The 24066-nt window shown below is 45.9% G+C and overlaps 1 protein-coding gene across 1 annotated transcript in view; it reads left to right on the top strand.

Annotated features, from left to right (window-relative positions):
• The window catches only part of CDC73 (cell division cycle 73), a 515645-nt gene that overhangs the window by 179974 nt on the left and 311605 nt on the right, over positions 1-24066 (top strand). The window lies entirely within an intron of this gene.

The following is a 24066-nucleotide window of genomic DNA, read 5'->3' on the forward strand; positions in this document are numbered from 1 at the left end:
TAAAGTTGTCTAGACTTGCACAGACAATTTGGCAATGGGCCATTCGTCACAACATCTACATATTAGCAGAACACCACCCATGAACACAACTATTTTGCCATCCTCCTTAGCAGGATGCAGCAACACGTGCATGAGAGGAAATTCCCTCAGAGTCCTTTTACCCTACTTCCAAAAGTGGGGATTTCCAAGCATAGACCTATAAGCAACAAAAGAAAATTCAGAACGCCCAAGCTTTGCCTCCAGGTTCCCACACCCCTAGTCCAAGGGCAATGCTCTATAGATGAACATGTCAGAGATATTTGCTTATCCTTTTCCACCTCCACCTCTCCCTCTCCTTCCTTACCGGAAAACCTGGGCAAACCTCTCTCTTACTGATTCTAGTGGCACCAACATGGGCCAGACAACCATGGTTCACCACTCTATTAGACCTACCAGTAGTGCCACACGAGTAGCTTACCCTTGACCCGGACCTTCTAACTCAGAACCACAGTCAAATCAGACACCCAAATCCCAAGGAGTTAAATCTTGCAGTTTGGCTTCTGAAGTCATAAAATGTGGGTTTTGAAACCTACCTCAAGAATGTCTGGGGATTCTTAAGGAAGCACATCAAACAACTACTAGAGCTTGTTACGCAGCAAAATGAAAACGTTTTGTGCACAATTACATTGCTCAAAATTGGGATACCTTACAAGGGTCAGTGCAAAATATAATTTTGTATTTTCTTCATTTACAAAAGGCAAATTAAGCATACACTCCATAAGGTTACGCTTAGCGGCTATAGCTGCTTACCTTCAGAACAGACAACATTCTACTCTTCAAAATTCTTGTTATTAAACCTTTTATGGAAGGTCCTAAAAGAGTAATATCGCCAGGACTCCCCTCACTGCCTTCTTGGAACCTTAATGTGGTCCTCACTAGACTCATGGGCCCATCCTTTGAACCACTTTATAGTTTCTGTCTTTGAAAATGTCTTTTTTAGTTGCAATAACTTCCCTGAGACTGGTCAGTGAGCTCAATGCATTAGCCTTATAAGAACTCTTTTTCCAAATACACAAGGATAAAGTGGTTCTTATCTCAATCAATAGAATTGCCAGCCTTTTTTCCACAACCTGATTTTGTCACTGAAAGAGCCCTCCACACATTAGATGTAAAAAGAGTGCTTATGATCTACATTGATAGGACCAAAACCTTTAGGGAAAAAAAAAAAAACTTTTAATTGTCTTTTCTCCACCACACAATGGCAACCCTACTACTAAATTCACTGTAGCAAGGTGGCTTGTCAAATGTATCCAGACTAGCCATGCAAAAATCAAGAGACAATTACCTATACCCCCTAGAGCACACTCAGCTCGTAAAAAAAAGGTGCTTCTATAGCCTTTTTAGGTAATGTTCCCATAACTGACATATGTAAAGCAGCTACATGGGAGACACCACACACTTGCACTAAACATTACTTTGTGAATGTTTTAGCACGCCAACAATCTAATGTAGGTCAGGCAGTGCTACATACTCTGTTCCAAAATACTAACAACCCCACAGGTTAGCCACCACTTTTTGAGAGGCTGTGCTTTACAGGCTATGCAGAGCATGTGTATCTGCTGCCACACATGCCATCAAATGGAAAATGTTACTTGTCCAGTAAGCATCTGTTTGTGACATGTAGTGCTGTACATTCACATGCGCTCACCCGCCTCCCCGGACACCTTTAATTGTGGTAATTGTTTTTTTTACACATTTATACACATAAACATTTCATTTACATTACCTTATAATACACTCCATTCATAAGCGCCTGTGGGAAAAAAGTCTGCTAATGGAGTCGATGCACATTACTTGCAAGAGGAGGAGTCACTATACCTCGTGACTCAAAAGACTTTTCGAAGAAAAACAACTTGCAATCTTTTGAACTCAACACTAGATGACAGAAGTATGCAGAACATGTGAATCTACATCACTACATGCCACAAATAGATGCATACTGGATAACTAACATTGGAGTTAATTTTGGGTGAAGACCGTACTGGGTGGTATTAAAGCTGAGAGTGCCATGAGATGTACACAAACAGGTTTGATCTCGAGGGAGGGACTTTATTGACTCCAGACATAAGTTTGATAAATGTTTAGAAACTGACACCCTAATTACACAGACTATGTATAATACATACTTATTGATCACTCCATGATGGCCCTGCTCTTCTAACTGTGGTTGTAGAGGCCTTTTTTTTTTCCTAACTTACTCTGTTAGACAAAGCTCCATTCAACCACAAACATGTCCCTTATATGCTTAGAGAAACGGTTTACAGTAATGGATGAATAAGCAGCACACAAGGACCACCCAATAGAGATGGAGGAAGTAATCCAAAGTATAGTAAAATTAAAGGCTGGTTAATCACACATTCCAATGGTTCATGGCCAAATTCTAGAAAACTATTTGTGGCATATTGGCTCTTATTCTACCTGGGCATGCATATAATCTGGGAAACATCATGCACTTTATTAATTCTTAATAGAGATCATATCCCTGCTCATTTTGGGTGCACAAGCATAGTGGCCACTACATTGAGTCCCCTGCTGCCTGGCTTCGTGGATTGGATCAGTACGGATATGTAACTGTTAGAAACTAGAGATAGAACAAATGGACAGGGAAGAGAGCCTTGTTGCTTGAGCCTGAAATTTAGAAGGAGTTTGGTTGAGTAAGCTGGTCCATTATTGCTGCCATGTGGTAATCCTTCAGGCTGGATCCCAGGTTCCTGAAATTGGTCAAGACTAGATAGGAGTCAAAGGTCTAGATCAGTGATACTCAAAATAAGGTCCGGAGGCCACATGCTGCCCTCCTGACCTTTACATGTGCCCTCCTGGTCAACAAAGGCACTGTACTCAACTCGGCAAGAACATTTAAAATATGTTAAACAGGCAAACATTTATCTAAAGGTTAATTTAAGTTAAGTAACTCGAGTGTTCTGCACAGCTTAAATTTAGGAGCACATTTATTTTTAAAGACATATTGCAGCAAAAGTGTGAAAATATGATGAAGCCTGTTTGAAATCAAAAAGTGTTTACCATTAACATGCAGAACGGTTTCACCTTAAGATTGTTAGTGCATTGAGAAGTATAGGTTCCGTCCCTGCCCCCCCAGTTATGTGCACTATTTGTGTAACCTGAGTTTATATTATACCTGAACATTATGGTTTATTAAATCAAACACAGGTGAAGGTTTTGTACAACACACATCCTGAAGTCATGTATTTCGAGATCCTCATATGTGATATATGGAAATGGAGTGAAAGTGATTACAAAACAAAAGTCTGCCTTAATCCCACGTGTTTGGTTTGCCAGTGTGTATTTCACACTAGATGTATATGCTTCGCTTACCCTACACCCATTTCACTTCAAACCCTGATCACCTGCCTGCTGGCAGCAATGCAGCCTTCTGTCACATAGCGAACCAAACTTTGTGGCCCCTGGGAAAATGTTTGCGGGTACCCATGGTCTAGATCAGAGCTAATGGGCATCCATCACCTCTGTTCCTGATTCTGGGAAGCACCAGATATGTATGCCCCCTCTGTCCCATGCTTTCTTTGCTATGGCGTCCTTGGTTAACTTAATATGTATAAGTAAAGAAATGTGGTCACAGTGGCTAACCCAGTGACCTCACTCCCGTCCCGTACATGATAGATGAATTGATAGATTACTGTAAGGCATCTGACCTCAAGGTAAATTAAAAAAAAAAAAGACATCAGTCCCAGGAGAACAGGTCCCACTGTTTTCAGTTTTTTTTCCAGTGGGATCAAGTCTCCATAAATTACTTGAGTATTAAAGTCACCCCTGCAAAATTGCAGGCAATGCAAGCCAACTGTGGGCCACTGCTGAAAGCTATTCAGAAAGACTTACAAGCCTGGCACAGCGTGAAACTTTTGTGGCTAGATCGATTAGCTATGATTAAGATGATGACAATATCAAAGCTGTTATTCTGGTTTCAAGTTATGCAACTAGCAATACTGCTTGGGCTGCTCCTGAAATTTCAGATGAGGGGGTTAAGGATTTCTTATGGGTCGAAAAGAAACTGATTATATACATACTCATTATGACCTAGCCTCCGAAAGGAGGCTACTTTGGCTTACCCAATGTCACCAGATAGAACCAAACATCCCTACTTTAGTTTATAACAGACAAACATAGTGATCCATTCATCAAGTAATAGCTAAAAGTTAGATCTGCAGGGGCCTGGATGTGTATAAAAAATCTGCCCGTCATTAGGACGGGATGCTTCATAAATCGACTTAGCATGAAAAAAAAAAAAAAAAACACTCATCTCTTCTTTGGAAATTTACTTCTGACAAGTGCAAAAGTAAAACATTTTCTATGGTGGGAAAAAGGGAAGCTTACCAGATTTTCACCTGTGCAAACATGCATATTTGTTAAATCTAAAATGCGGTCAGAAACTTTTTGTATGAACATGGTTTTCAGGCCTACTTCTGTAAATTCTTGTTAATTCATGAGCCATAAGTTTAAAACGCGAGGGTGGATATTCGTAACTTTATTTAATAAATAGCAAAGACCACCTGTTTCTGTAACTATATGTTCTAAGGCATGTGTAGCTGTAGAGATACACATGCTTTGCATAAGTCCACCATCTAGTGTTGGGCTTGGAGTGTTACAAGTTGTTTTTCTTCTAAGAAGGTTTTCGAGTCACGAGATCGAGTGACTCCTCCTCTCGATGACACTGTGCATGTGCATAGAGTCCTTTGTTGGATTGTTTTCTTTCCGCCATCAGGTTCAGGCGTGTTTCCTCTCGCTCTGGTGGATATCGGTTTGGTACTTCTGAACTTATTCTACCTTTCTCGAAGTATAGTTTTGATCATGTTTCCTATCTGTAGTTCCGATTTAGAATGTCGGGGTCGATTCTTCGTCCTTAAGAGGGGCCTTGACCTTTTAGGGCCTACTTCAATGTCTGGCTGATGGAACGAACTCAGTTTCGATTCTGTCCTCTGTGTCAAGCTAAATTCCCATACACTGACCAGCATTCGGTGTGTACTCTCTATTTATCTCCTGATCATCAAGAAGAGACTTGTGACGCCTGCAGAGCATTTCAGTGTAAGAAGACTCTCCAGTACCGAAGACCTCGTCATCTGGAAATGGCATCCAAGTCCACAGAAACACACCTGATAATGTTGAGGAGCATGCGCAGGAGGAAGTAAGACAGAGTACAGCATTTTCCATTAGAGATTCAGACTCCGAACAAGACTCCGATGCGGACAGCCACTCCATACCTCTGGCGCAGTACACAAGTACACCCACCTGCCCCGCCACACCACCCAAAGACTTTAAAAAAGAATCCAACACTGGTCGTTGATCCTCCACTGTCTTTGGGCCATGGTCAGATCCAAAAAAGAAGTCCAGATGACCAACCTTTCAGCTCGGCACTGAGACCAAAGTGCACTCAACATCAACGAAACAGACTGCCACAGCTGTCTCTGTACCGGGCAGAAATACTGAAACATAATTTTGGGAGCCAAAAAAACTGTTACCAATTTCGAAGCTGACACCTTCTAGTTAAACACTCGGTGTCTAAACCTTCGGAGCCGAAAGCCATAAGTGGTAAACCTACTACTTGTACACAAGAAACATTGGATATACAGCCCATTTTAGAAGTGATGGATGTTAAACAGCGAAAATTGCATATTTAAAAAAAACACAGTATGGATAATTGCTTCACATCCAGTTTTTATTAGGAGGAAATTAACTTTTCAGGAGACCTTAGATGCTGGACCTCCTCCAAAGAAGATCACAAAAGACAAGGTTAGAGAAATGTCTATACAACAAAAACAGCCTTCACCACCACATTCTCCTGTCCTTCTTAAAAAATCCCACCACCATCACCCACATAGGAGATGCAGTTTTCACCACAGACATCCTCCGCATCACCACACAGGGATGATCTTATTGACATTCAGCAGGATACGGATCCCATTCTTTCAAATGATCCAGACTGGTATCCTGCTAGACCTTCTCCTCCAGAAGGCACTACTGCATATAACCAGGTCATAGCCAGAGCAGATGCATACGTATCATATAGAGAAGGATTTCCTTTTTAGACATTAAATTCTACTGTAGTAAAGTACTCACTTTTTGGCATGGTTACTCCTGCTTTTTACCTCCTGTCAGTGTGTTTTGACTGTGTTCACTGGGATCCTAGTAATCAGGACCCAAGTGACTGTGCTCTCCTCCCTAAATGTGCTAGTTTCTGACTTAGTGCACCCCACCATTGGCATACTGGTGCCCCCATGGAAGTCCCTGTTATACGGTACTTATGTACCCAGGGCTTTAGGGCACCAGGGGTTCCCCAGGGGCTGCAGCATGTATTATGATACCCATAGGAGCCCATGCAAAATGTGTCTGCAGGCCTGCCGTTGCAGCCTGCCTGAAAAGGTGCGTGCACCCTTTCACTACAGGTCACTGTAAGTCACCCCTATGGCAGGGTGCAGGTACCTGTTTGTGAGGGCACCCCTGCATGAGCAGACTTGCCCCCATGAACTCCAGCTCCATTCCCCTTGACTTCATAAGTGCGGGGGAAGACATTTTACCCATTTACTGGATATGGGTCACTACCTGTGTCCAGTTACATAATGGTATCTCCGTACCTGGGCATGTTTGGTATCAAACGTCTGAATCATACCCCAATACTGTTGCCAGTATTGGTTGTATGATTCCATGCACTCTGGGGGCTCCTTAGAGTCCTACCAGTTTGCAGGGTTTTCCCCAGGCAGCCTGCGCTGCTGCCATTCTACAGACAGGATTCTCCCCTCCTGCTGCTTGACCAGCTAAAGCTCAGGAAGGCAGAACAAAGGATTTCCTTTGGGAGAAGGAGGCAACACACTTTCCCTTTGGAAATACGTGTTACACGGCTTGGGAGGGGTAGCCTTCCCAAGCCACTGGAATGCTTTGAAGGGCACATTTGGTGCCCTCCTTGCATAAACCGCCTTGCACCAGTCCAGGGACCACTGGTCCCTGCTATGGTGTGAAACTGGACAATGCAAAGGGGAGTAACTACTCCCCTGTCTATCACCAACACAGGGGTGGTGCCAAGAGCTCCTCCAGGTGGCCACTTGATTCTGCCATCTTGAATCCAAGGTGGGCAGAGGCCCCTGGGAGCATCTGAGTGGCTAGATCTAGGCAGGTGACATCACAGCCCCCTCCTTGATAGGTGGTCAACTTGCTAGATGACCAATCCCCCTTCCCGGCCTATTTAGGGTCTCCCTCTTGGGTGGGTCCTCCGATTCGATGTGATGGATTCTAGCAGGACTCCTCTGCATCGTTTACTTCATCTTCTGGCCACTGAAACTGAAACTGGACCCTCCAAGAACCGACAATCTGCATCCACAGCGACAACAATGCTTGCAACATTGTTTCCATGGCTCCTTACAGGAACTGCAACATTTCCCTGGCTGTGCATCCTCTTAGGGCGACGAGTCTTTAGTCTGCACAAGAAGCAAAAAAAGTCTCCCATAGCGTGAAGTAGTCACTCCCCTGCATCCGCAGGCACCAACTGCAACGACGACTGGCTGCATGGATCGCCTCTCGACCAGATCTGTGTGGATCCTGCATCACAGGTAGTGGTCTGAAATGGTCCCCTTGGTCCTCTCTACCAGCTTTCCGCATTGGGAGACAGTAAGCCCTTGCCTCTCCATGCAGGACGGTAGCCCCATGTACCGCGACTCTTGCAGCTATCAAGGATTGTTGGCATGTCCTCCAAGGGATCTTCAGGCTTCGTGTAGCCCCAGCCCCCAAAACTCTTCTCTGCAACACACAGCCCTCTGCGTGCTTCTCCTGCAACATGGGACCCCTTTCTAGGTGTGCTGTGTGGGCCTCATCTCCACTCCTGTGCTTTATGCCTGTGGGTCCTGCCTCCTCTTCCCATGACTCTCCTCACTGCTGAGGGTCACCCAGGACTTCCCTCTGTGAGTTGAGTCGTCCTGGACCTTGCTGGTCCCTGGCAGCTCCGCATTTCTTCTCCAACAACAATAGCCTTTGCCATGGTTTGTTGGTGGTTTTTCCACACCACAGACCAACTGCAAACCTTCTTCCAGCGTGAGCCGTCCACTGCATCGCATCAGGAACTCTTCAGCTGCTCCAGTGCTGCACTGCTGACTGTCTTCGTCCAATGTTGACCTGGTCCTGCATCCACAGACGGGTGGGTAGTGGCTCCTGCCACCACCAGATACTCCAACGAGAACTGGACTTGGTCCCCTTCCTTATCTTCCGCCTTTAGGATCCACATTTGGTTTCTTGCAGTCTTTTTTGGGTCTTGCATTATCCTGTTCTGAAGTCCTTTTGGTGGGTTTGGGGAAAGCCAGATACTTAACTCTCTTCTCCTGGTCGCCGGGGGCACTCTGGTACATACCTTTTGGGGGTACTCCAGCTCACCTCCACTTCCTTGTGTGGGGGCCCGACTTTCGCATTCCACTTTCTTAGTATATGGTTTGGTCCCCTTCAGGGAATTTAGTACTTACTATTGCTTTTACTGTTTCTATTGCCTTTAATGCTAATTCTTGACTTCTAATGTACATATAATAGTGTGTTTACTTACCTCCACTTGGGGTATTGCCTATTCAGTGTTTTAGTATTTGTGTTACCATAATAAAGTACCTTTATTTTTGTAACACTGTGTGGTTCTTTCGTGTGTGTAAGTGCTGTGTGACCACAGTGGTATTACATAAGCTTTGCTTGTCTCCGAGATAAGGCTTGGCTGCTCATCCACAGCTATCTCTAGAGAGCTGGCTTACTAGACACTGACTAAACCTCACTAATAGGGGATACTTGGACCTGGCATAAGGTGATAACACCATAGGTGCTCACCACACACCAGGTCAGCTCCCTACACTACACACAAGGAATATCATGGCTCCCAGGAATGCTTAAACATTCATCTGACATTTTCAAAGAACCAGTGAAGGCCAGAATTATCACTTCTAGAGTGGATAAAAAAATATAAACCGGCACCCGCAGACTCCGTTTTTATCAGAACTCAGTTACCACCTGATTCAATAGTGGTTAGCGCAGCAAGGAGAAGGGCCAACAGTCAGTCAATGGGAGATGCTCCTCCTCCAGATAAGGAGAGCAAACAGCTAGATGCAGTCAGTAAAAGGGTAGCCTCACAAGCTGCAAATCACTGGAGGCTATCCAGCTCACAGGCTCTCTTAGCTAGATATGATAGGGTCCACTGGGACGAGATGAAAGAACTGTTGCAGTATCTTCCACCAGAGGATCAGAAATGGGGACAACAAATAGTCACAGAAGGGCAAGCAATATCTAATAATAATGCTGTTAAATGTGTTACAGATGCAGCTGGTACCGCAGCCATCAGAAGACATGCTTGGTTAGACGTTCTGGGTTCAAACCTGAGTTACAGCAACAGACTTAAAAAAGCCCTTTGGCAAGGAACATCTATTCAGCCCGGAAGTTGACACAACTATTAGAGAAACTTAAGAAAGATTCTGCGACGGCTAAGGTGAAGGGTGCATTATACACCACACCAACCAGAGGGAATTTTCGTAGGCCACAGTTTGGAAGTGGCTTCAAACCACCGGCCACAGAAACATAAATTTCCCAGCAAAAACAGACCTCACAGTTCTACACAAGAGGATTATTCAGAGGTTCCTATATAGGATCCAGCAACAGAGGAAGAGGCAAATTATCTACTTCCAGAGGTTCCTCTACCTCAACTAAACAGTGACTTACCATTCTCTCAGCGCATACATTTCCTGTGGGAGGAAGACTGGTGAATTTATAACCACAATGGCACAACATCACTACAGACATTGGGTTCTGTCCATTATACCACATGGTTATTGTTTGGCACTCATTTCCGTTCCACCAAACATTTCCTTCGTTCACTCAGACTCTCTCAGGACCATCTCACTCTACTGAAAGGAGGTTCAATCACTACTACTCAAAGGAACAATAGAGATAGTACCTATATCCCAACAGGATCAGGCGTATATTCACTATACTTTCTGATACCAAAGAAAGACTGCACTTTGAGACCTATTTTATATCTCAGGCCTCTCAATCTATACATCCTTTCAGAACACTTTCATGTGGCCACTCTACAAGATGTCATCCCCCTACTACAAAAAGGGATTACAGGACAACATTAGACCTCATGGATGCCTATTTCCACATTCCCTTGTGTAAGGAAATGCCTCCTTGGCATGGTTGCCCCCTGACTTTTTGCCTTTGCTGATGCTATGTTTACAATTGAAAGTGTGCTGAGGCCTGCTAACCAGGCCCCAGCACCAGTGTTCTTTCCCTAACCTGTACTTTTGTATCCACAATTGGCAGACCCTGGCATCCAGATAAGTCCCTTGTAACTGGTACTTCTAGTACCAAGGGCCCTGATGCCAAGGAAGGTCTCTAAGGGCTGCAGCATGTCTTATGCCACCCTGGAGACCTCTCACTCAGCACAGACACACTGCTTGCCAGCTTGTGTGTGCTAGGGAGGACAAAACGAGTAAGTCGACATGGCACTCCCCTCAGGGTGCCATGCCAGCCTCTCACTGCCTATGCAGTATAGGTAAGACACCCCTCTAGCAGGCCTTACAGCCCTAAGGCAGGGTGCACTATACCATAGGTGAGGGTACCAGTGCATGAGCATGGTACCCCTACAGTGTCTAAACAAAACCTTAGACATTGTAAGTGCAGGGTAGCCATAAGAGTATATGGTCTGGGAGTTTGTCAAACACGAACTCCACAGCACCATAATGGCTACACTGAAAACTGGGAAGTTTGGTATCAAACTTCTCAGCACAATAAATGCACACTGATGCCAGTGTACATTTTATTGTAAAATACACCACAGAGGGCACCTTAGAGGTGCCCCCTGAAACTTAACCGACTGTCTGTGTAGGCTGACTAGTTCCAGCAGCCTGCCACACCAGAGACATGTTGCTGGCCCCATGGGGAGAGTGCCTTTGTCACTCTGAGGCCAGTAACAAAGCCTGCACTGGGTGGAGATGCTAACACCTCCCCCAGGCAGGAGCTGTAACACCTGGCGGTGAGCCTCAAAGGCTCACCCCTTTGTCACAGCCCAGCAGGGCACTCCAGCTTAGTGGAGTTGCCCGCCCCCTCCGGCCACGGCCCCCACTTTTGGCGGCAAGGCTGGAGGGAACAAAGAAAGCAACAAGGAGGAGTCACTGGCCAGTCAGGACAGCCCCTAAGGTGTCCTGAGCTGAGGTGACTCTGACTTTTAGAAATCCTCCATCTTGCAGATGGAGGATTCCCCCAATAGGGTTAGGATTGTGACCCCCTCCCCTTGGGAGGAGGCACAAAGAGGGTGTACCCACCCTCAGGGCTAGTAGCCATTGGCTACTAACCCCCCAGACCTAAACACGCCCTTAAATTTAGTATTTAAGGGCTACCCTGAACCCTAGAAAACTAGATTCCTGCAACTACAAGAAGAAGGACTGCCTAGCTGAAAACCCCTGCAGAGGAAGACCAGAAGACGACAACTGCCTTGGCTCCAGAAACTCACCGGCCTGTCTCCTGCCTTCCAAAGATCCTGCTCCAGCGACGCCTTCCAAAGGGACCAGCGACCTCGACATCCTCTGAGGACTGCCCCTGCTTCGAAAAGACAAGAAACTCCCGAGGACAGCGGACCTGCTCCAAGAAAAGCTGCAACTTTGTTTCCAGCAGCTTTAAAGAACCCTGCAAGCTCCCCGCAAGAAGCGTGAGACTTGCAACACTGCACCCGGCGACCCCGACTCGGCTGGTGGCGATCCAACACCTCAGGAGGGACCCCAGGACTACTCTAAGACTGTGAGTACAAAAACCTGTCCCCCCTGAGCCCCCACAGCGCCGCCTGCAGAGGGAATCCCGAGGCTTCCCCTGACCGCGACTCTTTGAATCCTAAGTCCCGACACCTGGGAGAGACCCTGCACCCGCAGCCCCCAGGACCTGAAGGACCGGACTTTCACTGGAGGAGTGACCCCCAGGAGTCCCTCTCCCTTGATCAAGTGGAGGTTTCCCCGAGGAACCCCCCCCTTGCCTGCCTGCAGCGCTGAAGAGATCCCTAGATCTCCCATTGACTTCCATTACAAACCCGACGCTTGTTTCTACACTGCACCCGGCCGCCCCCGCGCTGCTGAGGGTGAAATTTCTGTGTGGGCTTGTGTCCCCCCCCGGTGCCCTACAAAACCCCCCTGGTCTGCCCTCCGAAGACGCGGGTACTTACCTGCAAGCAGACCGGAACCGGGGCACCCCCTTCTCTCCATTCTAGCCTATGCGTTTTGGGCACCACTTTGAACTCTGCACCTGACCGGCCCTGAGCTGCTGGTGTGGTGACTTTGGGGTTGCTCTGAACCCCCAACGGTGGGCTACCTTGGACCAAGAACTAAGCCCTGTAAGTGTCTTACTTACCTGGTTAACCTAACAAATACTTACCTCCCCTAGGAACTGTGAAAATTGCACTAAGTGTCCACTTTTAAAACAGCTATTTGTGAATAACTTGAAAAGTATACATGCAATTTTGATGATTTGAAGTTCCTAAAGTACTTACCTGCAATACCTTTCGAATGAGATATTACATGTAGAATTTGAACCTGTGGTTCTTAAAATAAACTAAGAAAAGATATTTTTCTATATAAAAACCTATTGGCTGGATTTGTCTCTGAGTGTGTGTACCTCATTTATTGTCTATGTGTATGTACAACAAATGCTTAACACTACTCCTTGGATAAGCCTACTGCTCGACCACACTACCACAAAATAGAGCATTAGTATTATCTATTTTTACCACTATTTTACCTCTAAGGGGAACCCTTGGACTCTGTGCATGCTATTCCTTACTTTGAAATAGCACATACAGAGCCAACTTCCTACATTGGTGGATCAGCGGTGGGGTACAAGACTTTGCATTTGCTGGACTACTCAGCCAATACCTGATCACACGACAAATTCCAAAATTGTCATTAGAAATTCATTTTTGCAATTTGAAATTTTTCTAAATTCTTAAAAGTCCTGCTAGGGCCTTGTGTGTTAAGTCCCTGTTTAGCATTGTCTTTTAGAGTTTAAAAGTTTGTTAAAAATTTGAAATTAGATTCTAGAACCAGTTTTAGATTCTTTAAAAAGTCTTCCAACTTTTAGCAAAATAATGTCTGATACAGAGATGAATGTGGTGGAACTCGACACCACACCTTACCTCCATCTTAAGATGAGGGAGCTAAGGTCTCTCTGTAATATCAAAAAAATAACCATTGGCTCCAGACCTACCAAAATTCAGCTCCAGGAGCTGTTGGCAGAGTTTGAAAAAGCCAACCCCTCTGATGATGACATCACAGAGGAAGAAATTAGTGACTTGGAGGCCAATGTCCCTCCTCCAGTCCTAAATAGGGAGAACAGGACCCCTCAAGTCCTGTCTCCAACTGTGTTAGTCAGAAATGGTGAGTCCCTCACAGGAGGGTCCCACATTTCTGAAATCACTGAGGATGCTCTCAGTGAAGATGACCTCCTGTTAGCCAGGATGGCCAAAAGATTGGCTTTAGAGAGACAGCTCCTAGCCATAGAAAGGGAAAGACAAGAGATGGGCCTAGGACCCATCAATGGTGGCAGCAATATAAATAGGGTCAGAGATGCTCCTGACATGTTAAAAATCCCCAAAGGGATTGTGACAAAATTTGAAGATGGTGATGACATCACCAAGTGGTTCACAGCTTTTGAGAGGGCTTGTGTAACCAGAAAAGTGAACAGATCTCACTGGGGTGCTCTCCTTTGGGAAATGTTCACTGGAAAGTGTAGGGATAGACTCCTCACACTCTCTGGAAAAGATGCAGAATATTATGACCTCATGAAGGGTACCCTGATTGAGGGCTTTGGATTCTCCACTGAGGAGTACAGGATTAGGTTCAGGGGGGCTCAAAAATCCTCGAGCCAGACCTGGGTTGACTTTGTTGACTACTCAGTGAAAACACTAGATGGTTGGATTCAAGGCAGTGGTGTAAGTAATTATGATGGGCTGTACAATTTATTTGTGAAAGAACACCTGTTAAGTAATTGTTTCAATGATAAACTGCATCAGCATCTGGTAGACCTAGGACCAATTTCTCCCCAAGAATTGGGAAAGAAGGCGGACCATTGGGTCAAGACAAGGGTGTCCAAGACTTCAACAGGGGGTGACCAAAAGAAAGGGGTCACAAAGACTCCCCAGGGGAAGGGTGATGAGACAACCAAAACTAAAAATAGTAAAGAGTCTTCTACAGGCCCCCAAAAACCTGCACAGGAGGGTGGGCCCAGAGCCTCTTCACAAAACAATGGGTACAAGGGTAAAAACTTTGATCCCAAAAAGGCCTGGTGTCATAGCTGTAAACAGCATGGACACCAAACTGGAGACAAGGCCTGTCCCAAGAAAGGTTCCACTCCAAACTCCCATCCAGGTAACACTGGTATGGCTAGTCTCCAAGTGGGATCAACAGTGTGCCCAGAGCAAATCAGGGTCCACACTGAAGCTACTCTAGTTTCTGAGGGTGGGGTGGATTTAGCCACACTAGCTGTCTGGCCGCCTAACATGCAAAAATACAGACAGCAACTCTTAATTAATGGGACTAGAATAGAGGGCCTGAGGGATACAGGTGCCAGTGTCACCATGGTGACAGAGAAACTGGTTTCCCCTGGCCAATACCTGACTGGAAAAACTTACACAGTCACCAACGCTGACAATCAGAGAAAAGTACATCCCATGGCAATGGTTACTTTAGAATGGGGAGGGGTCAATGGCCTGAAACAGGTGGTGGTCTCCTCAAATATCCCAGTGGACTGTCTGCTTGGAAATGACCTGGAGTCCTCAGCATGGGCTGAGGTAGAACTAAAAACCCATGCAGCAATGCTGGGTATCCCTGAACTGGTGTGTGTGAAAACAAGAGCACAATGCAAGGCACAGGGTGAAAAAGTAGAGCTGGAGTCTGGAAAAATGGCCCAGCCTACCAAGAGAACAGGAAAGTCAGTTGGGAAACCAACTGCAACACAGCAAAAGAAAGGGAACCTCTCTTCTCAGGAAGAAGTTCTGCCCTCTGAGGGAACTGAGCCTTTGGAGCTTGAACCTTATCAGGTTGAGCTCTTGGGCCCAGGGGGACCCTCAAGGGAGGAGCTGTGTAAGGGACAAGAAACCTGTCCCTCTCTTGAAGGCCTTAGGCAGCAAGCTGCTGAGGAGTCCAAAGGCAAGAAAAATGGAACACATAGGGTCTATTGGGAAGATGGACTCCTGTACACTGAGGCCAGAGACCCCAAACCTGGTGCCACTAGGAGAGTGGTAGTGCCTCAGCTGTTCAGGAAGTTCATCCTAACATTGGCCCATGACATTCCCCTTGCTGGACATTTGGGACAAACCAAGACGTGGGAGAGGTTAGTCAACCACTTCTACTGGCCCAATATGTCCAACATGGTTAAGGAGTTTTGCCTCTCCTGCCCCACCTGTCAAGCCAGTGGTAAGACAGGTGGGCATCCAAAGGCCCCCCTCATTCCACTTCCAGTGGTGGGGGTTCCCTTTGAAAGAGTGGGTGTGGACATAGTTGGTCCACTAGAACCTCCCACAGCCTCAGGAAATATGTATATCCTGGTAGTAGTGGATCATGCTACCAGGTATCCTGAAGCTATTCCCCTTAGGTCGACTACTGCCCCTGCAGTAGCCAAGGCCCTCATTGGTATCTTTACCAGAGTGGGTTTCCCTAAGGAGGTGGTGTCTGACAGAGGTACCAACTTCATGTCAGCATACCTAAAGCACATGTGGAATGAGTGTGGAGTGACTTATAAATTCACTACACCATACCATCCACAAACTAATGGCTTGGTTGAGAGATTCAACAAGACATTAAAAGGCATGATCATGGGGCTCCCAGAAAAACTCAAAAGGAGATGGGATGTCCTCTTGCCATGTCTGCTTTTCGCTTACAGAGAGGTGCCACAGAAGGGAGTAGGATTCTCACCCTTTGAACTTCTGTTTGGTCATCCTGTAAGGGGACCACTTGCCCTTGTTAAAGAAGGCTGGGAGAGACCTCTCCATGAGCCTAAACAGGACATAGTGGACTATGTACTTGGCCTTCGCTCTAGAATGGCAGAGTACATGGAAAAGGCAACCAAAAACCTTGAGGCCAGCCAACAACTCCAGAAGTTTTGGTATGACCAAAAGGCTGCACTGGTTGAGTTCCAACCAGGGCAGAAAGTCTGGGTTCTGGAGCCTGTGGCTCCCAGGGCACTCCAGGACAAATGGAGTGGCCCTTACCCAGTGCTAGAAAGGAAGAGTCAGGTCACCTACCTGGTGGACCTGGGCACAAGCAGGAGCCCCAAGAGGGTGATCCATGTAAACCGCCTTAAACTCTTCCATGACAGGGCTGATGTGAATCTGTTGATGGTAACAGATGAGGATCAGGAGGCAGAGAGTGAACCTCTCCCTGATCTTCTGTCATGAGACCCAAAAGATGGCACAGTAGATGGAGTGATCTACTCAGACACCCTCTCTGGCCAACAGCAAGCTGATTGTAGGAGAGTCCTACAACAGTTTCCTGAACTCTTCTCCTTAACCCCTGGTCAGACACACCTGTGTACCCATGATGTGGACACAGGAGACAGCATGCCTGTCAAAAACAAAATCTTTAGACAGTCTGACCATGTTAAGGAAAGCATCAAGGTGGAAGTCCACAAGATGCTGGAATTGGGAGTAATTGAGCGCTCTGACAGCCCCTGGGCTAGCCCAGTGGTCTTAGTCCCCAAACCTCACACCAAAGATGGAAAGAAAGAGATGAGGTTTTGTGTGGACTACAGAGGGCTCAATTCTGTCACCAAGACAGATGCTCATCCAATTCCAAGAGCTGATGAGCTCATAGATAAATTAGGTGCTGCCAAATTCTTAAGTACCTTTGACTTGACAGCAGGGTACTGGCAAATAAAAATGGCACCTGGAGCAAAAGAGAAAACAGCATTCTCCACACCTGATGGGCATTATCAGTTTACTGTTATGCCCTTTGGTTTAAAGAATGCCCCTGCCACCTTCCAAAGGTTGGTGAATCAAGTCCTTGCTGGCTTGGAGTCCTTTAGCACAGCTTATCTTGATGATATTGCTGTCTTTAGCTCCACCTGGCAGGATCACCTGGTCCACCTGAAAAAGGTTTTGAAGGCTCTGCAATCTGCAGGCCTCTCTATCAAGGCATCCAAATGCCAGATAGGGCAGGGAACTGTGGTTTACTTGGGACACCTTGTAGGTGGAGGCCAAGTTCAGCCACTCCAACCCAAGATCCAGACTATTCTGGACTGGGTAGCTCCAAAAACCCAGACTCAAGTCAGGGCATTCCTTGGCTTGACTGGGTATTACAGGAGGTTTGTGAAGGGATATGGATCCATTGTGACAGCCCTCACTGAACTCACCTCCAAGAAAATGCCCAAGAAAGTGAACTGGACTGTGGAATGCCAACAGGCCTTTGACACCCTGAAACAAGCAATGTGCTCAGCACCAGTTCTAAAAGCTCCAGATTATTCTAAGCAGTTCATTGTGCAGACTGATGCCTCTGAACATGGGATAGGGGCAGTTTTGTCCCAAACAAATGATGATGGCCTTGACCAGCCTGTTGCTTTCATTAGCAGGAGGTTACTCCCCAGGGAGCAGCGTTGGAGTGCCATTGAGAGGGAGGCCTTTGCTGTGGTTTGGTCCCTGAAGAAGCTGAGACCATACCTCTTTGGGACTCACTTCCTAGTTCAAACTGACCACAGACCTCTCAAATGGCTGATGCAAATGAAAGGTGAAAATCCTAAACTGTTGAGGTGGTCCATCTCCCTACAGGGAATGGACTTTATAGTGGAACACAGACCTGGGACTGCCCATGCCAATGCAGATGGCCTTTCCAGGTTCTTCCACTTAGAAAATGAAGACTCTCTTGGGAAAGGTTAGTCTCATCCGCTTTCGTTTGGGGGGGGGTTGTGTAAGGAAATGCCTCCTTGGCATGGTTGCCCCCTGACTTTTTGCCTTTGCTGATGCTATGTTTACAATTGAAAGTGTGCTGAGGCCTGCTAACCAGGCCCCAGCACCAGTGTTCTTTCCCTAACCTGTACTTTTGTATCCACAATTGGCAGACCCTGGCATCCAGATAAGTCCCTTGTAACTGGTACTTCTAGTACCAAGGGCCCTGATGCCAAGGAAGGTCTCTAAGGGCTGCAGCATGTCTTATGCCTCCCTGGAGACCTCTCACTCAGCACAGACACACTGCTTGCCAGCTTGTGTGTGCTAGGGAGGACAAAACGAGTAAGTCGACATGGCACTCCCCTCAGGGTGCCATGCCAGCCTCTCACTGCCTATGCAGTATAGGTAAGACACCCCTCTAGCAGGCCTTACAGCCCTAAGGCAGGGTGCACTATACCATAGGTGAGGGTACCAGTGCATGAGCATGGTACCCCTACAGTGTCTAAACAAAACCTTAGACATTGTAAGTGCAGGGTAGCCATAAGAGTATATGGTCTGGGAGTTTGTCAAACACGAACTCCACAGCACCATAATGGCTACACTGAAAACTGGGAAGTTTGGTATCAAACTTCTCAGCACAATAAATGCACACTGATGCCAGTGTACATTTTATTGTAAAATACACCACAGAGGGCACCTTAGAGGTGCCCCCTGAAACTTAACCGACTGTCTGTGTAGGCTGACTAGTTCCAGCAGCCTGCCACACCAGAGACATGTTGCTGGCCCCATGGGGAGAGTGCCTTTGTCACTCTGAGGCCAGTAACAAAGCCTGCACTGGGTGGAGATGCTAACACCTCCCCCAGGCAGGAGCTGTAACACCTGGCGGTGAGCCTCAAAGGCTCACCCCTTTGTCACAGCCCAGCAGGGCACTCCAGCTTAGTGGAGTTGCCCGCCCCCTCCGGCCACGGCCCCCACTTTTGGCGGCAAGGCTGGAGGGAACAAAGAAAGCAACAAGGAGGAGTCACTGGCCAGTCAGGACAGCCCCTAAGGTGTCCTGAGCTGAGGTGACTCTGACTTTTAGAAATCCTCCATCTTGCAGATGGAGGATTCCCCCAATAGGGTTAGGATTGTGACCCCCTCCCCTTGGGAGGAGGCACAAAGAGGGTGTACCCACCCTCAGGGCTAGTAGCCATTGGCTACTAACCCCCCAGACCTAAACACGCCCTTAAATTTAGTATTTAAGGGCTACCCTGAACCCTAGAAAACTAGATTCCTGCAACTACAAGAAGAAGGACTGCCTAGCTGAAAACCCCTGCAGAGGAAGACCAGAAGACGACAACTGCCTTGGCTCCAGAAACTCACCGGCCTGTCTCCTGCCTTCCAAAGATCCTGCTCCAGCGACGCCTTCCAAAGGGACCAGCGACCTCGACATCCTCTGAGGACTGCCCCTGCTTCGAAAAGACAAGAAACTCCCGAGGACAGCGGACCTGCTCCAAGAAAAGCTGCAACTTTGTTTCCAGCAGCTTTAAAGAACCCTGCAAGCTCCCCGCAAGAAGCGTGAGACTTGCAACACTGCACCCGGCGACCCCGACTCGGCTGGTGGCGATCCAACACCTCAGGAGGGACCCCAGGACTACTCTAAGACTGTGAGTACAAAAACCTGTCCCCCCTGAGCCCCCACAGCGCCGCCTGCAGAGGGAATCCCGAGGCTTCCCCTGACCGCGACTCTTTGAATCCTAAGTCCCGACACCTGGGAGAGACCCTGCACCCGCAGCCCCCAGGACCTGAAGGACCGGACTTTCACTGGAGGAGTGACCCCCAGGAGTCCCTCTCCCTTGATCAAGTGGAGGTTTCCCCGAGGAACCCCCCCCTTGCCTGCCTGCAGCGCTGAAGAGATCCCGAGATCTCCCATTGACTTCCATTACAAACCCGACGCTTGTTTCTACACTGCACCCGGCCGCCCCCGCGCTGCTGAGGGTGAAATTTCTGTGTGGGCTTGTGTCCCCCCCGGTGCCCTACAAAACCCCCCTGGTCTGCCCTCCGAAGACGCGGGTACTTACCTGCAAGCAGACCGGAACCGGGGCACCCCCTTCTCTCCATTCTAGCCTATGCGTTTTGGGCACCACTTTGAACTCTGCACCTGACCGGCCCTGAGCTGCTGGTGTGGTGACTTTGGGGTTGCTCTGAACCCCCAACGGTGGGCTACCTTGGACCAAGAACTAAGCCCTGTAAGTGTCTTACTTACCTGGTTAACCTAACAAATACTTACCTCCCCTAGAAACTGTGAAAATTGCACTAAGTGTCCACTTTTAAAACAGCTATTTGTGAATAACTTGAAAAGTATACATGCAATTTTGATGATTTGAAGTTCCTAAAGTACTTACCTGCAATACCTTTCGAATGAGATATTACATGTAGAATTTGAACCTGTGGTTCTTAAAATAAACTAAGAAAAGATATTTTTCTATATAAAAACCTATTGGCTGGATTTGTCTCTGAGTGTGTGTACCTCATTTATTGTCTATGTGTATGTACAACAAATGCTTAACACTACTCCTTGGATAAGCCTACTGCTCGACCACACTACCACAAAATAGAGCATTAGTATTATCTATTTTTACCACTATTTTACCTCTAAGGGGAACCCTTGGACTCTGTGCATGCTATTCCTTACTTTGAAATAGCACATACAGAGCCAACTTCCTACACCTTGCATCCAGCACATCTCAAATACCTAAGGCTTGTCATTGCAGGAAAGCACTACAATTCAAAGTGCTATCGTTTAGAGTAACAGCACCAAGGGTGTTCACCAAATGTTTGGCTGTAGTTGCAGCATTCCTTAGAAGACAACACATACATGTCTTCCCATATCCAAACGACTGGCTCATAAAAGCCAGTACAATCCAAATCTGTCAACAACACACACAGTATACCGTAGACATCCTACACAATCTAGGATTCACAATCAATTATCAAAAATCTCACCTGTAGCCAGCACAGATACAGCCGTATCTGGGAGCAATTCGGAACACTCAATGTCTCTCTTCTCGTAGCTCCCACATGGGCACATCAACATTGGTACACCACACTAATGGATCAGTCTGTGGTAGCACATCACAAGCTGCCAAACAGACCAGATCTGTTGACTCAAAGGGGAGGCCAAATCCCAGCACACTCAATCTTGGGATATGGCTCCTGAAGTCATAGTTTGGTTACCTACAACGTCCACCTGAATGTACGGATATTCTAAAGGAAGCACGCAAACCCACAACTAGACAATGTTATGCTGCTAAATGGAAACATTTTGTGTATTATTGTCAACCCAAAAATATTGATACATTCAAGACTTCAGACAAGATATTGTTGCTATTTGTTACGCTTGTGAAAAGGAAATCTGGCATACTTCTCGGTTAGGCTTCTTACCTTAAAAATAGCTGCTTACCTTCAAAATTGAGAAGATATTTCACTATTTAGAATTCCTGTTATAACAGCTTTTATGGAGAGACTTAAGAGAGTCATTCCACCTAGAGTTCCTCCAGTTTCTGCATGGAATCTTAAAATTGTACTCACAAGACTTCTGGGCCCACAATTTGAACCCATTCATTCTTGTGCTCTACAGTTTATCTCATGGAAGGTTGCTTTCTTAGTAGCATTAACTTCTTTAAGAAGAGTTAGTGAGATTCAAGTGTTCAGTTTAGAAGAACCTTTCTTTTAAATCCATCAAGACAAATTAGTTTTTACAAGCAGCCCAACATTCATGCCAAAAGTGGTTTCACCTTTTCATATTAATCAGTCAGTGGAATTGCCATTCTTCTTTCCACAGCCAGATTCAGTTGCTGAAAGAGCTCTTCACACCCTTGAAGTTAAGAGCTCTCATGTACTGTATACGTAGAACAAAAGGTTTCAGAAAATCTAAGCAGGTCTTTATGGCTTTTCAACAGCCTCACTACGGAAATCCTATTTCAAAACAAGGATTAGCCAGGTGGGTAGTAAAGTGTATTCAAACTTGCTATCTTAAAGCTAAAAGGCAATTGCCAATAACTCCTAAAGCACATTCCACTAGGAAAAAAAGAGCTTCAATGGTATTCTTAGGAAATATACCAATGGCAGATATATGTAAAGCAGCCACATGGTCTACACCACACACATTTACTAAATATTACTGTGTGGGTGTGATATCTTGCCAACAAGCAAACGTTGGACAGGCAGTGCTTAGAAAGCTATTTCAAAGTACTCCTACAGGCTAGCCACCACTTATTTTGGGAGGGGGCTGCTTTACAGTCTATACAAAGCATGTGTATCTACAGCTACACATGCCATCGAACGGAAAATGTTACTTACCCAGTAGACATCTGTTCGTGGCATGTAGTGCTGTAGATTCACATGTGCCCTCCTTCCTCCCCAGAAGCCTGTGGTCATTGTAGTACTATATATTATAAATATGTATATACATTGCATGGACAGCTCATTTCTTTACTACATATGTGTACATATACACTACACTATTTACTTCACCCTCCTGCGGGAAAACAATCTAACAAAGTACTTGATGTCCATGCGCACTATCACCAAGAGGAGTCGTCTCTCGATCCTGTGGCTTGAAAACCTTCTTCGAAGAAAAACAACTTTTAACACTCCGGGCCCAACAATTGATGGCAGACTTATGCAAAGCATGTGAATCTACAGCACTACGTGCCACAAACAAATGTCTACTGGGTAAGTAACATTTTCCATATGTATATTTATCTATCTGTAGTACTGTGCCTGGAGTGGTGAGAGGCTGTTATTTACAGCTCAACTAGGATGGCACTGGGCCAATCCTATGCTTAAAGATTTTGCTGTACAAATGGCAAAAAACTTTGTGGCTTTCAAGCTGGGCATGGATGACACTGTGCCAATCTTATGCCTAAAAACGTTGCTAGAAAAATAGACATTTGAAGTGAGCAAATCTAGAGTGTCGCAGGCTGCACCTTACTGGAGAAACTCTCAACCTAAACTTGGGAAATACCCAGAGTTTGCTCTTCTGTTTTGCATAATTTAGTTACTCTAACCCTATAAGGGTTTTGCTTTAAGTTATACTGGGTGCTCCCTTGTGTTTGGACAAAGATAAACCTCTCTGAAGAGATGCAATGATAGAGAAACACGTCAGGGGTTGCTTTTGCTCATTCCATGTTGGGTTGAATGACATTTTACCACCCCAAATCTGTAATACTGTACCTGGAGTGGTGAAAGGTTTGTTTCATTTTACAGCTCAGCAAGGATGGCACCAGGCTAATTCTATGCTTAAAGATGTTGCTGTACAAATGGCAAAAGACTCGATTTCAAGCTCTACGTGGATGGCACTGTGCCAATCCTATGCTTAAAAACTTTGATAGAAAAAAATACATTTGAGGTGAGCAAATGTAGAGTGTTGCAGGGAGTGCTCTCCACCTAGACTCGGGAACTAACCAGAGTTCGGGTGTATATATATATTCTCATATTCTTGTGGTACATAGGTGAGGGCCCTGCAGCTCCGACAACCATAAAGTTTTACGAAAATTGTTGAAACAAAACACATTGACAAAGGTTGGGAATCAACAACAGATCTACTGTCTTTGCCAATGCTGGCTTATTTTTTTAGGTTTCCTTTATTTTGGCTTAAACAGATTTTACCCTAATTTTACATTTTTGGCAAAACTAGCCATTATCAAACACATTTTACAAACTGATGTCTCAAAGAAACTGTGCCTAAAAATTGCAGTTTTGGTTAAATGTTCTACTAGTTGCCAATGTTTTCTGTACACTGTATTTTGAAAACAAAATAGTGCCGTATGCTAGTTACAATGTTATTGTGAATTAGGCAGTTTGAGAGACGGTGAGTGTTTTTGACGTGACACTGAGATCTCAGTCTTATCAACATTAAATTTCAAAGAATTAAGTGATTACTGAGAACCAACTGTACCATATAGTCCTGGAAGACCATATGGATTAGGCACTATATTGTCAATTGAGATTAACAGCTGGGTATCAGCAGTGTAATTGATGAAACTGACTTATCAACTGAGCCATGGGGAATATCTGTATATATAGTGAAAAGGGTTAGGCTCAGCGAGAAGCCTTGTAGAATGCCCTAGTGACGGACTGTACATTCT

Source organism: Pleurodeles waltl, chromosome 4_2 (assembly GCF_031143425.1).
Source record: "Pleurodeles waltl isolate 20211129_DDA chromosome 4_2, aPleWal1.hap1.20221129, whole genome shotgun sequence".
Taxonomy (NCBI): Eukaryota; Metazoa; Chordata; class Amphibia; order Caudata; family Salamandridae; genus Pleurodeles; species Pleurodeles waltl.